This window comes from Rhinoraja longicauda, chromosome 14, assembly GCF_053455715.1.
Source record: "Rhinoraja longicauda isolate Sanriku21f chromosome 14, sRhiLon1.1, whole genome shotgun sequence".
NCBI lineage: Eukaryota > Metazoa > Chordata > Chondrichthyes > Rajiformes > Arhynchobatidae > Rhinoraja > Rhinoraja longicauda.
In genome coordinates this window covers 35,587,636-35,602,796 of record NC_135966.1, presented here as the reverse complement: position 1 = coordinate 35,602,796, position 15,161 = coordinate 35,587,636, and positions in this window count along the sequence as shown.

Here is a 15,161-nt window from a genome sequence, read left to right as displayed (position 1 = left end):
TATGTAGGTTAATTGGCTGGGCAAATGTAAAAATTGTCCCTAGTGGGTGTAGGATAGTGTTAGTATGCGGGGATCGCTGGGCGGCGCGGACCCGGTGGGCCAAAGGGCCTGTTTCTGCGCTGTATCTCTAAATCTAAATCGAAAAAAAATCTAAAGGGGGACCATTGGGGACGACCATGAATACTTTGTAACTTTGTCAGGGGACTGCCTGTACCATGCTGGATGATAGGATTCACACAAAGCATTACAGTGGCATAGAGGTCAAGTTGCTGCCTTTCAGCCTGAGCTCCATCCTGACTACAGGTGCTGTCTGTACGGAGTTTGTACGTTCCACCTGTGACCGTATGGATTTTCTCCGGGTGCTCCAGTTTCTCCCACGTTCCTAAGATGTACAAGTTTGTAGTTTAATTCGCTTCAGTGAAATTGTAATATGTATTATAGTGCACATGATAGTGCTAGTATATGTGGTGATTACTGGTCAGCACGCACTCGGTGGGCTGATGAGCTGTATCTCTAAAGACTAAATTCTAATTGGAAAGACAGCTCAATATCATTTGCACTTTGGTTAATCAATGATGAATTTATTTGTATTTATTTAGTTTATTTGTCATTCCACTCCTTACAGATCATGCAACGAATGGGACGAAACAGAGTGCCTCCAGGGCATGACAATTACCAGTGAGTAATGTAAGACACTAGATATTTGGTGTACAAAGTGGAGGCCACTATAGAGTCATAAAGCAATGAAACAGGCCCTTCAGCCCAACCTGCCCACAGTGACCAATGTGTCCCATCTACACCAGCATGTGTTTGGCCATATCCCTCTAAACCTGTCCGATCCTTGTACCTGTCTAAATGATTTTGCTCCATGGATTCGATAGAACTTATACTTTTGACTTATCGAAACGTATAAGATTATTAAGGGGTTGGACACATTAGAGGCAGGAAACATGTTCCCAATGTTGGGGGAGTCCAGAACCAGGGGCCACAGTTTAAGAATAAGGGGTAGGCCATTTAGAACAGAGATGAGGAAAAGCTTTTTCAGTCAGAGAGTTGTGAATCTGTGGAATTCTCTGCCTCAGAGGGCAGTGGAGGCCAATTCTCTGAATACATTCAAGAGAGAGCTAGATAGAGCTCTTAAGGATAGCGGAGTCAGGGGGTATGGGGAGAAAGCAGGAACGGGGTACTGATTGAGAATGATCAGCCATGATCACATTGAATGGCGGTGCTGGCTCGAAGGGCCGAATGGCCTACTCCTGCACCTATTGTCTATTGTCTATTGTCTATTGACTTTACTTTAGACATTTTATAGATACAGTGCAGAAACAGGCCCCTTGGCCCACAGATCACCCATGTGCCAGTTCTATCCTGCACAGTGGGGACAATTTTCAGAAGCCTATTAACCTACAAACCTACACATCTTTGGAGAGTGGGAGGACCGTCGTTCCTCTTCTCGCCCGGCCCCTGCACGTCCCCCGGAGAACCGGAGAGGTGGACGGAGGGAGCCGGCAACGGCGGATGTGAGACTAAGGCCCTCAAGGATGGCAGCGGGAAGCGCCCCACTGGCACAAAGGTTAAAGGTGGCCGGGCGAGGAGAGGGATGACCGTTCGCTGGACAATCTGGACGGAGGCGATTGTTGGAGGCCCTGCAGCAGCCTGGGGCTCGCCTGGATCGGGCACCGCTCCAGGAGACCGAGCGACTGGACTTTGAAAATGCTGCCCAAAACCTGGCAACTCTTGCATGGGGCCTCAGTGAGTTTGAGTTTGAGTTTGAGTTTAGTTTATTGTCACGTGTACCAAGGTACAGTTACCAGCTTTTGTTGCAATGCAGTCGGCGGAAAGACAATACATGATTACAATCAAGCCATCCACAGTGTACAGATACACGATTAAGGGAATAATGTGAATAACATGTAATGCAAGATAAAGTCCAGCAATGTCTGATCAAATATAGTCCGAGGGTCTTCAATAAGGTAGATAGTGGGTCAGGACTGCTCCAGTTGTTGGTCGGATGGCCGAGAGGACTATTTCTATGCACTTTGGACTAATAGGGGTTTGTGCGAAAGTGTGGCATCACTTTATTGAATGCAAAAAAAAAAAAATCACTGTACGTCTGTACATGTGATAATAACAAATCATTGAACCATTTAAGTGCTTCATGTTTAAATGTCTCATAAGCATAGTAATTGTATTTGATTTCACCACCTCCTCTGGCAACACATTCTAAGTATTAAGCTTGTATAAAATATAAACTTTCAGTCCTCTTTTAAACCCCCCCCCCCCCTCCCTCAAAAATCTATGCCCCCTCCCCCACCCTACCTTAATCTTACATACTTTTATCAGGTCACCTCAGCCACTATCACTCCAGCAAAGTATATTAGTGAATGAGATTGACTATTATGACTATCACGTACTTTAGTGATCATTAGTATTAATATCTAGACATTTTTAAACATTTCAGATTATTGAGAGAATTTGAATTCTAATCTCTACTTAATTTGAAGACTTACCTTATTTTTAATTTAATGGTTTTCACTTTGGCATTTATGGCCTGACAAGATAATTTAATACATTTTCCAGATTCCACCCAAGAGAAAAAACCTAACAAAAATCTATTTTTCAGGGAAATATTCTCTAATTATTGAAGCAAGTAGATTATTAAGATACAACTGCAGAGGGTCATGTCACACTTCATCAGTGAATGAATATCAAAAATAAGGTGCAGATGCTGAAAATCCAAGATAAATAGGAGGTAGAAAATATGGGAAGTGCAGCAGGTCAGGCAGCATCTGTGGGAATAGAAAGGAAATGAATATTTTCTTCCAAGGATTTTTTGTCAGAATTTGGTGAGGACAAGAAAACAGTTGAGCTTCAAGTTGCAGAGAGTGCAGGGGAAGGTTGCGAAGTTCACAGGGAATATTTTTAACTACAGTTGACATTTTGCCCCAGAATTACAGGCTGTCAAAGCTGTTCGTGCTGTTGAATATTTGTGCTATTCAATATCATTTGGTGTTGATCAAAAATGAAAATGGTGTTAGAATGTTAAAATTATTAGTTGTATTAAAAATAAAAGACAAAACCACATAATCAAATATTCACCAAACAACCCGGACGGAAGGCCGTCGGGGGGGGGGGCGGCTGACCAGGGCCTGCAGGGAGAGAGCTGTTGAGTCAGCCCGTGCTCATCCCCTACGGCCGAACCCAAGATTCGACGGACCGCTGCCGTCGGGGGGAGGTGATCAAGCCGGCCCCTGCTCGGCCCGTGAACTCCGGAGACCGGGTGGGTGGAGCCGGTGATGACGATGGACGTGACGAGCAAGGAGGGAGGCAGGTAGGAGAAGGAACCGGGAGTCTGGCCTACTGCACCCTCAAGGTCGTCTGTGAGAGGGTGAGGAGAGGAACAAAGTCCCGCCCCCCCCACCCCCCCCCCCCAACATCAGTCTGAAGAAGGGTCTCGACCCGAAACATCACCCATTCCTTCTCTCCAGAGATACTGCCTGACCCGCTGAGTTACTCCAGCATTTTGTGATACCTTCGATTTGTACCAGCATCTGCAGTTACTTTCCTACATTTCTGTACACTTGCTAATTGGGGATTGTGCTTGACTGTGGGAACACTCTACTGGACAGTAAGTAAGAAATGAATTACACTGCGTGTTTGAATCTGTGACAATAAAAACACCATTGAACCATTGAAACATTGAACAATCTTTGCACAAGATAGCAAGTTCAGCTGTGGACCACCAGACCCTTCAAACCAGCCCCAACATTTAACCTACCCATGACTGACCTACACATGCTGGCCTCAGCTCCACCTCTGCTCAAGTTCCCAATGGGCCAGCATGGTGGTGCAGCGGTAGGGTTGTTGCCTTACAGCGCCAGAGACCCGCGTTCGATCCTGACTATGGGTGCTGGCTGTACAGAGTTTGTACGTTCTCCCCGTGGCCGCGCGAGTTTTCTCCGGGTGCTCCGGTTTCCTCCCACACTCCAAAGAAGTACAGGTTTGTGGGTTAATTGGCTTTGGTAAAAATCATAAATTTTCCCTAGTGTGTAGGATAGTGTTAGTGTGTGGGGATCACTGGTCGGTGCGGACTCAGTGGGCCGAAGGGCCTGTTTCCATGTTCTATACCAAAATTCCAAAGTAAAGACCCTCAATTCCTCAATCTTTCAATTATTTATCCATCTCCATCCTAAATATATCTAATATCATTTTATGGAACTCACTGCGCTCTCAGTAGCTTTTCCTTTTAATAGCCTTCTTGTACTTTTCAATGATTCATTGAGAGATCCAACACGAGCCTGCACCGACTATTGATCAGCCGTTGACACTTATTCTATGTTATCCCAATTTCACATCCACTCCTATACACTAGGGGTAATTCTGTGATAATGCTAAGCAATGAGCACTAATTCACACATATTTGGAATTCCCATCAGTGATACTAAGACTTTCATTTTTTTGAGATACAATGTGGAAATGGGCTCTTTGCCCAACCGAGTTGATGCTGACAAGCAACCACCCTTACACTAACACCATCCTACACATTCGGGGCAATTTACAGAAGCCAATAAACCTACAAATATGCATGTCTTTAGGGTGTAGGAGGAAACCAGAGCACCCAGAGAAAACCCACACGGTTACAGGGAAAACGTACAAACACTGTACAGACAGCATCCATAGTCAGGATCGAACCTGGGCCTCTGGTGCTGTAAGGCAGCAACTCTACCGCTGTGCCACTGTGCCACCCAGTTGACGTAACATATCCCCAAGTGTGTTTGGGCTAGGTAGTTTCTGCGATTGTATACGTACACAAAGGTTTATCCACATTTAAAATGTTACTGCAATTTTTATAAAATAGCAATGATTTAAAGATGATGGAAAAGGGCTATAAAACCATGTTTCAGATGATTTATATGCACGATTTCATGCTCAAAATTTGCATTAATGCTTTTATTTCGTCTGTGCTTTCTATTATTTATCGGGCAACCATTATTCTTTCTTTCAGACAGTCAAATGGAAAAAAAAAAAGATCCTGAATTATTGGAGCAGACTGGCTACATGACTGTGGAGGGAAGGTTGAGATAAGTGAACACACATTACCAGAATGTATGAGGCAGCATTCATCTTTAAGAATCGTGCCTCTTCATAACGGACTTCACGGAAAAACAGAATACCGGGAGAATGTTATGCTCTCTCTCTCTCTCTCTAATTGGAAATATGCTTTCAGACCAGTTGTCAAGGGGGCAGGACTGTGGGGAATGAGCAAAGGGGATTCATTACAGCAAAATCTTTCCTTTTTTCACCATCCAGGGACCATAATAGTTCTTCCAGCTGAAACAATGAACTCCTCCATGGAACAACAAGCCCCAACACAGGCTTGTGGGGCAGGACCTCATCTTCCACAAGGGAATGATGCAGTCCTTTAGACTTTAGGGATACACCGTGGAAACAGGTCCACTGAGTCCATGCCGATCACCGATCACCCCGTATACTAGCACTATCCTACACCCTCGGAACAATTTACAATTTTACAGAATCCAACTAACCTAAGAACCGGTAGGGCTTTGGAGTGTGGGAGGAAACTAAAGCTCCCAGGGAAAACGAAGGGGAAATCATGCTTGACTAATCTTCTGGAATTCTTTGAGGATATAACTAGGAAAATGGAGAGGGGAGAGCCGGTGGATGTAGTGTACCTTGACTTTCAGAAAGCCTTTGACAAGGTTCCACATAGGAGATTAGTGGGCAAAATTGGAGGTATTGGAGGTAGGGTACTGACATGGATAGAAAATTGGTTGACAGACTTGGATGAAGGGATTAAAAGTAACATTAGCAAATTTGCAGATGACACAAAGCTGGGTGGCAGTGTGAACTGTGAGGAAGATGCTATGAGGTTGCAGGGTGACCTGGACAGGTTGTGTGAGTGGGCAGATGCATGGCAGATGCAGTTTAATGTGGCTAAGTGTGAGGTTATCTATTTTGATGGTAAGAATAGGAAGGCAGATTATTATCTGAATGGTGTCAAGTTAGGAAAACGGGACATACAAGGAGATCTAGGTGTCCTAGTGCATTAGTCACTGAAAGGAAGCATGCAGGTACAGCAGGCAGTGAAGAAAGCCAATAGAATGTTGGCCTTCATAACAAGAGGGGTTGAGTATAGGACCAAAGAGGTCCTTCTGCAGTTGTACAGGGCCCTAGTGAGACCGCACCTGGAGTACTGTGTGCAGTTTTGGTCTCCAAATTTGAAGAAGGATATTCTTGCTATTGAGGGCGTGCAGCGAAGGTTCATTAGGTTAATTCCCGGAATGGCGGGACTGTCGTATGTTGAAAGACTGGAGCGACTAGGCTTGTACACACTGGAATTTAGAAGGATGAGAGGGGATCTTATCGAAACGTATAAGATTATTAAGGGATTGGACACGTTGGAGGCAGGAAACATGTTGCCAATGTTGGAGGAGTCCAGAACCAGGGGCCACAGTTGAAGAATAAGGGATGGACCATTTAGATGAGGAAAATCTTTCCCTCACTCACCTTGAACCAATGTCTTCTGGTTCTCGATTCCCCTACTCTGGGCAAGAGACAGTGCATCTACCCGATATACAGTATTCCTCTCGTGATCACCTCTATAAGCTCACCCCTCCTCCTCCTGCTCTCTAAGGGGCCTGTCCCACTTAAGCATTTTTTTTAGGGGACTGCCGGCGATTGCAATAGTCATAGCAGTTCGCCGAAAAAATGGCGACTGGACCCCCCCTAAGACAATGTCTACGACAAGCTACAACAACTTACCACCTAGTCGACGTCAAGCTATGGCAAGCTACCGACAACCGGCAACCCAATCATCGCGACTCAGGACGTCCAACTACGACCGCACCAAAGTCAACCTACGTCTACCTGCGACAAGCTACAACAAGCTACGACCGTGTTGGTGACAACTGAAGACAATTCACGTCATTTTGGCCTCCGGTTTTGATGTCGGTACTTGTCGCCGGTTGACGTAGGTAGTTGCCAATGGAATTCAACAAAGTCAGCACCAGCGACAACCTACGTCAACTGGCGACAACCTGGCGACAACCTATGACAGCACGTACATCAGTTGACGTCAAGCTACGATCATTGGCGTCAAACCAACATTTCAAAATCCTGCGGCGACCAGAAAAACGCTACGACTCTTTGGAGACGACTCACGACCATACAGGCGACACCCTGGCGATCGTGTGGCGACAGCCTAGTCATCTGTAGTTGCCTAAAAAATCGCCTAAGTGTGACAGGGGTTTAAGGAATAGAGTCCTAGCCTGCTCAACCTCTCCCTAAAGCTCAGGCCCTTAGGTCCTAGTAACATGCTCATAAATAAACCTGCTGCCAAACCCTCTGATATACTCCAGCTTTTTGCGTCTCTCTTCGGGTGTAAACCAGCATCTGCAGTTCCTTCCTACATGTTTTGCCTGCTCCACTGCGAAATCTTCTCAAGGTATGCCTACTTTGAAGAGACTTTCCTCCCCTCTCCAATAAAAGTTGTGCAACACGCTCTCTCGCTGCACCCCTTCTGTGTCGGTACACTCCCCCTGATTCTCAGTCTGAAGAAGGGTCTCGACCGAAAAAGTCACCTATTCCTTTTCTCCAGAAATGATGCCTGACCCGTTGAGTCAGCATTCAAGAGAGAGCTAGATAGAGCTCTTAAGGATAGCGAAGTCAGGGGGTCTGGGGAGAAGGCAGGAACGGGGTACTGATTGAGAATGATCAGCCATGATCACATTGAATGGTAGTGCTGGCTCGAAGGGCTGAATGGCCTACTCCTGCACCTATTGTCTATTTTCTATTGTCTATTGTCTATTCAGCTTTTTGTGTATATCTTCCAAATAAATAAAGAGTCCGTTAGCTGATTGGTGTGAGTTGTTTCCGTCAGCTCTGATCACTAAGCATTTCAAGAGAATTCATACCTTGCTGACGATACGAATCACAGGAAAACTGGAACAGGTTCAGAGAAGAACACATGATAGTAAATAGGACTGAGCTTTCAAGTCAAGGCAAGTTGGGTTTATTATCATCTGCACAAGTTTGGCAAGGTACAACATACAATGACAAATCTTGTTTCCGATCCCCTGTGCCATTTTTTCTTTTCAACAATATCTTGTTGAACCTTTGATCACAACACCACTCTCCTGCCTGATCTCCATTTCCTTCAAGTCCAAAAATCCATCAAACACAGCCTTCAGTGGGAAGATTTGCATTAATTTCAAACCGTGCACATCACCCTAAAGTGCTTCACAGCCCCTCATACAATTCTGAAGTGTGGTTGTGGTTGAAATTCCTCTGCCAACGTGCACACAAGTTTGTGTCAGTAGTAATGTGAAAATAACGAGATTTTCACAGCGATATTGGTAGAGGGGGTGGCACAGTGGTGCAGTGGTAGAGTTTCTGCCTTACAGCGCCAGTTCAATCCTGACTACAGGTGCTGTCTCTTTTTGTCTGTAGTCTCTTTTTTGCTCTGATTTATTCTCACCCACATGTTTAGACCGTAATGTTGTATCCTTATTGTTTTGATATGTTTATGCTTTATTCTTAATTGTTAACTGTATGTTTATGTTGTCATTTGTGAGCGGAGCACCAAGGCACATTCCTTGTATGTGCACATACTTGGCCAATAAACTTATTCATTATTATCATATCATTCATTATGTCTGTACGGAGTTTGCACAACCTCCCTGTGACCACGTGGGTTTTCTCTGGGTGCCCCTGTTTCAACCCACACTCCAAAGACGTGGGAGTTTGTAGGTTGATTGGCTTCTGTAAATTGTTCCTGGCGTGTAGGATAGAAATAGTGTACGGGTGATCGTTGAAAGGCATGGACTCAGTGGGCCGAAGGGCCTGTTTTCACACTATCCCTAAAACAAAACTAAACACTTGAATACCATATTTTACTAAGAGTCATCACAGTAGCGCTGTAAGTAGTGCCTCTGTCTTTCACAGGTCCAGTAACCTGGGTTCTATCCATGTTCATAAGTAAGTTCCAGGAGCAGAAATAGGCCATTCAGCCCATTGAGTCTATTCCGACATTCAAGCATGGCTGATCTATCTTTCCCTCTCAAGCCCCATTCTCCCGCCTCCTCCCCATACCCCCTGATAACTGCACTAATCAAGAATCCGTCAATCTCTACCTTAAAATTATCCATTGACTTAGCCTCCATAGCTGCATGTGGGTTCAGATCTCTGGTATCAATTATGTCGAGTCTGTACATTCTGCCCGTGATTTTCTCCCCTCCTCATCTCAAGGATGTGCAAGTTGGTCTTCAGTCCTTCTTCCTCTCCACATACATTCCTCCCTTTGCAACTCTTCTATTCTTCTGCCTCACATCTGGCCTTTCATCTCTGGCCTTTGTCCACCATCGGACTATCAAATCTTTAGGATGGAGATGAGGAGGAATTTCTTCAGCCAGAGGGTGATGAATTTGTGGAATTCACTTTCCTACCGGCCTTGTTCCTCACGACCGTCGTCTCCTGCTCCCTCCTCTCCGGTTCTCCGGTCTTCGGGGAGACAAGCAGGGGCCAGGCTCAGCAGCTCCCTCCACAGGCCGCGACCCCTCGGTTCTTCCTGCGTTCGGCCGTGCCGTTCACTGGGTCTTTCTGAGTTACTGTAGCACTTTGTGTCCGTTTCACACGGATCACAATGTCCACTGGACCAGACGAATAGAGGGATATGGGCCCAACTAGTATAGGTGGGACATGTGGGTCAGTGTGGGCAAGTTGGGCTGAAGGGCCCATTTCTACACTGTATGACTCTACAACTCCATCAAATAAACCTCTTCTGAGTCAATCTCAGCATGCCTTTCCACATGGGATCTCACTGCATTGAATTACCAGTGGGCTGAGGAGCTAAGGAACACAATATCTGTCAATGTAACAGCAGAACTTCTTGGAAACATAAATTAAATCAAAGCTTGATTGCAGAGTTGATTAAATAATGGAGACATGCCTACTTTCACAGATCCCGGGAAAGTGACAGTTAAGATTTATTGCTCTGAGAATGTTTTATTGACAAGTTACCCCAGAGACAGATGTTCATTGTGTTGCTATGCAGTCAGTTGATGCACTCAAGCAGTGGTTCATCATTGTGCCCTAAACTTTATTTAATAGCTTCATGTTCATAAGTTTGAGGAGCAGATTTAGGACATTCGGCCCATCAATTCTACCACGTCATTCAATCATGGCTGATCTATCTTTCCCCCTCTATCCCATTCTCCTGCCTTCTTCCCATAACACCTGATACGCCTGCTAATCAGGAATCTCCACCTTAAACATACCCATTGACTTGGCCTCTACAGACGTCTGCGGCAATGAATTCCACAGAGTCACCACCCTCTGACTAAAGAAATTCCATCTCATCTCCTTTCTAATGGTATGTGATTTTATTCTGAGGCTATGGACTCTGATTCTAGACTCCCGCACTAGTGGAAATAACCTCTCGACATTCACTCTATCCAGGCTCTCGGCTCTTGTCCAACTGTGCGTACCAACAGAGTTTGCATTCATTTGTTGACCTCTGAATAGGTGGCACATTGGCTCGGTGGCACAGTGGTAGACTTGTTGCCTTACAGAGCCAGATACCCAGGCTCAATCCTGACTAAGGATGCTGTCTTTACGGAGTTTGTACATTCTCCCTGTGACCACGATGGTTTTTCACAGGTTCTTCGGTTTCCTCACACGCTCTAACGACGTGCAGGTTTGTAGGTTAATTGGCATCGGTAATATTGTAAATGTCTCCGCTGTGTGTAGGATATAGCTAGTGCATGGGGGTCGCTTGTAGACTCGGTGAGTCGGAGAGCCATGCTTCCATGCTGGATCTCTAAAGTCTAAAAAAAATGGGAAGATCTAAAGAGGGCTTGTGTGTTTTGCACCCTCAGGAACTTCTCAAAATCATAGTCACAGAGTCATACAGCATGGAAACAGAGCCTAAGGACCAACTTGCACACACCTACCGATGTGCTCCAACTAAACTAGTCCTACCAGCTTACATTTGGCTCATATCACTTGAACATCTTTTCCATGTACTTCACTAAATGTTTCTTCAATGTTGTGTTACTATCTGCCTCAACTACCTCCTCTGGAAGCTTGCTCCAGATACCACCACTTTGTGTAAAAAAGATAACCCTTTAGGTTCCTGTTAAGTTTCTCCCCTCATCTTAAACCTATGTCCTCTGGTTCTCGCTTCCCCTCCTCTGTGCAGTTGCCCTTTCTATCCCTCTCATGATCTTTTATACCTCTATAAGATATGAACAAATGGGACAATGAAGGAACAAAGGGGACTATGCATGAACAAAGGGGACTATGAAGGCATGAGAGAGGAGCTGGCCAGGGTCGACTGGAAAGGGATCCTAGCAGGAAAGATGGTGGAACAGCAATGGCAGGAATTTCTGGGCATAATCCAGAAGATGCAGGATCATTTCATTCCAAAGAGGAAGAAAGATTCTAAGGGGGAGTAAGAGGCAACCGTGGTTGACAAGGGAAGTTAGAAATGGAATAAAATGAAAAGAAAAGATGTATAACATAGCAAAGAGTAGCGGGAAGCCAGTGGTTGGAAAACATTCAAAGGACACCAGAAGGTAACAAAAAGGGCAATACGGGCTGGAAAGATGAAGTACGAGGGTAAGTTATCCACTTTGGCGGCAAAAACAAGGAGACAGATTATTATCTCAATGGTGTCAGATTGGGTAAAGGGGAAGTGCAACGAGACCTGGGTGCCCTTGTACACCAGTCACTGAAAGTAAGTGTGCAGGTACAGCAAGCAATGAAGAAAGCAAATGGCATATTGGTCTTCATAACCAGAGGATTTGAGTATAGGAGTAAAGAGGTCCTTCTACAGTTGTATATGGCCTTGGTGAGACCACATCTGGAGTATTGTGTGCAGTTTTGGCCTCCTAATTTGAGGAAGGACATCCTTGCTATTGAGGCAGTGCAGCATAGGTTCACAAGGTTAATCCCAGGGATGGCGGGAGTGTCAAATGAGGAAATATGGGAAAGACTGGGCTTGTATTCTCTGGAGTTTAGAAGGATGAGAGGAGATCTTATAGAGATGTATAAAATTGTCAACGGACTGGACAAGCTAGATGCAGGAAAAATGTTCCCAATGTTGGGGAGTCCAGAATCAGGGGCCAAAGTCTAAGAATAAAGGGGAGGGCATTTAAAACTGAGGGGAGAAGAAACTTTTTCACCCAGAGAGTTGTGAATTTGTGGAACTCTCTGCCACAGATGGCAGTGGAGGCCAATTCACTGGATGAATTTAAAAGCGAGTTAGATAGAGCTCTACGGACTAGTGGAATCAAAGGATATGGGGAGAAGGCAGGCACAGGTCACTGATTGTGGATGATCAGCCATTATCGCAATGAATGGTGGTGCTGGCTTGAAGGGCCAATTGGCCTCCACCTGCACCTATTTTCTATGTTTCTATGTAACCCCCTCATCCTTCTACGTTCCAAGGAATAAAGTCCTTGGACTTTTTATACGTTTGATTCATTTTTTATACGTTTTCCCTGTGACCGCCTAGGTTTTCTCCGGGTGCTCCGGTTTTCTCCCACACGCCAAAGATGTACAGGTTTGAAGTTTAATTGGCTCTGGTAAAATTGTAAATTGTCCCTGGTGTGTAGAATAGTGGTAGTGTGTGGGGAGATCGCTAGTCGGCGCGGATTCGGTGGGCCGAGGGGCAGCAACTTTACTGCTGCGCCACTGTGCGGCTCCTGATTACTTATGCAATGATGATCCCTTACTTGGTTACAGCGGACAATCGGCTATAACGGACACCATTCCCCTCCCCTATGGTGCGTTATGATGAGTGTGTACTGTAATGTTTTGTTTATTTTAGCAACGGTGACGAGAGATAAGGGTTATTCTGTGCATCAGGGGGAAGACCTATTTTCTTTAAAATCCCTTTCGAGTCGATAGACAGGATAGTCAGGGTCTTAGTTTAATATGGAAGATAGACACAAAGTGCTGGAGTAACTTAGTGGGTCAGGCAGCATCTGTGGAGAGAAGGGATGGGTAACGTTTCAGGTCGGAACCCCTTCTTGAGACTGAAGTAGGGCGGAGGAGTGGGAACTGGAGGTAGGAAAAGGCCAGAACAAATCAGAGTCGGCAATAGATGACCAAGAAGGGTGAAACCCATAATAGCCTTTTGTTGGCTGGGGAAGATGTGATAATGAGGGGATACAGGATTGTAACTTACCTGTAAGGGCAGGCGGGAGTTGAAAGAATTTACTGGAGGTGGAGAGATTAGATGAGGTGGGATCATTACTCTTGGAGTTGATGAGGCTTTTGAAGGGTCTCGACCCGAAACATCACCAATTCCTTCTCTCCTCGATGCTGCCTGACCTGCTGAGTTCCTCCAGCATTTTGTGATACCCTGGGCTTTGTTCTGATGATTTGCAGACTGACTTTAACAAATCTGAACAACTCGTTATTGAGAGACCCTCTGAGAGAATGCAATTGTACAAGTGGGTCGGAGGTGATGAAAGATAAAATAAAACCTTGGAATAATTGTAAAGAAATTAAATTTACACTGTGATAGAAAGATACATTTGCCTCGAGCGTGCAGCTTACAACCCAGCAATGTGAACATTGATTTCACTAATTTCAATTAACTTGTGCATTCCCTCCCTATTTCACTCCCCCCCCCCCCCCCCCCCCACCCCAGTCACCCTATCAGTTCCACTCTTCACATCGTTGTATGCCTCTTGTTCGAACATCTTTGCCACCCAACAATGGGCCATTATGTACTTTTCCTGAGAACATTTGTTGCCAACCCTGATTTGTTCTGGCCTTTTCTCACCTCCAGTTTCTCCTCCTCCTCCCCCCCTCCCCCCACCAACCGCGCCCCCACCCACCTCTATCTTTCAGTCTAAAGAAGGTGTTCCGACCGGGTATGTCACCTATTCTTTTTCTTCAGAGATGCCGCCTGACCCGCTGTTACTCCAGCATTTTGTGTCAACCATATGTAAGTTTCCTAACAATCTCTGCACTCCCATCATTTACTTAAGCACAGATCCATTGAGTGGTAGCATGTGTGAAGGAAAAGGAGAGTTGATGTTTTAGATTGTGACCCTCTATTAGCCCTGATAAAGGATCTTTGCCCAAACCAATCCTTTGGTCTCCATAGATATTGCCAGACCTGCTGAAATCCTCCAGTAACTTAGACACATAGTGTTGGAGTAACACAGTGGGCCGGGCAGCATCTGAAGAGAAAGTACAGGTGACCCTTCTTCACAAGTTATAGGAGCAGGATTAGGCCATTTGGCCCATCAAACTTACTATGGCATTCAATCATGGCTGATCCATCTTTCCCACTCTCCTGCCTTCTCCCCATAACCATTGACTTGGCCTCCTCCAGCTTCTGTGGCAACGAATTCTACAAATTCACCACCCTCTGACTAAAGAAATTCCTCCTCATCTCATTTAGACAATAGACAATAGACAATAGAAAATAGGTGCAGGAGAAGGCCATTCGGCCCTTCGAGCCAGCACCGCCATTCAATGTGATCATGGCTGATCATTCTCAATCAGTACCCCGTTCCTGCCTTCTCCCCATACCCCCTGACTCCGCTATCCTTAAGAGCTCTATCTAGCTCTCTCTTGAATGTATTCAGAGAATTGGCCTCCACTGCCCTCTGAGGCAGAGAATTCCACAGATTCACAACTCTCTGACTGAAAAAGTTTTTCCTCATCTCTGTTCTAAATGGCCTACCCCTTATTCTTAAACTGTGGCCCCTGGTTCTGGACTCCCCCAACATTGGGAACATGTTTCCTGCCTCTAACGTGTCCAACCCCTTAATAATTTTATACGTTTCGATAAGATCCCCTCTCATCCTTCTAAATTCCAGTGTATACAAACCTAGTCGCTCCAGTCTTTCAACATATGACAGTCCCGCCATTCCGGGAATTAACCTAGTAAACCTACGCTGCAGGCCCTCAATAGCAAGAATATCCTTCCTCAAATTTGGAGACCAAAACTGCACACAGTACTCCAGGTGCGGTCTCACTAGGGCCCTGTACAACTGCAGAAGGACCTCTTTGCTCCTATACTCAACTCCTCTTGTTATGAAGGCCATCATTCCATTGGCTTTCTTCACCGCCTGCTGTACCTGCTTGCTTCCTTTCAGTGACTGATGCACTAAGACACC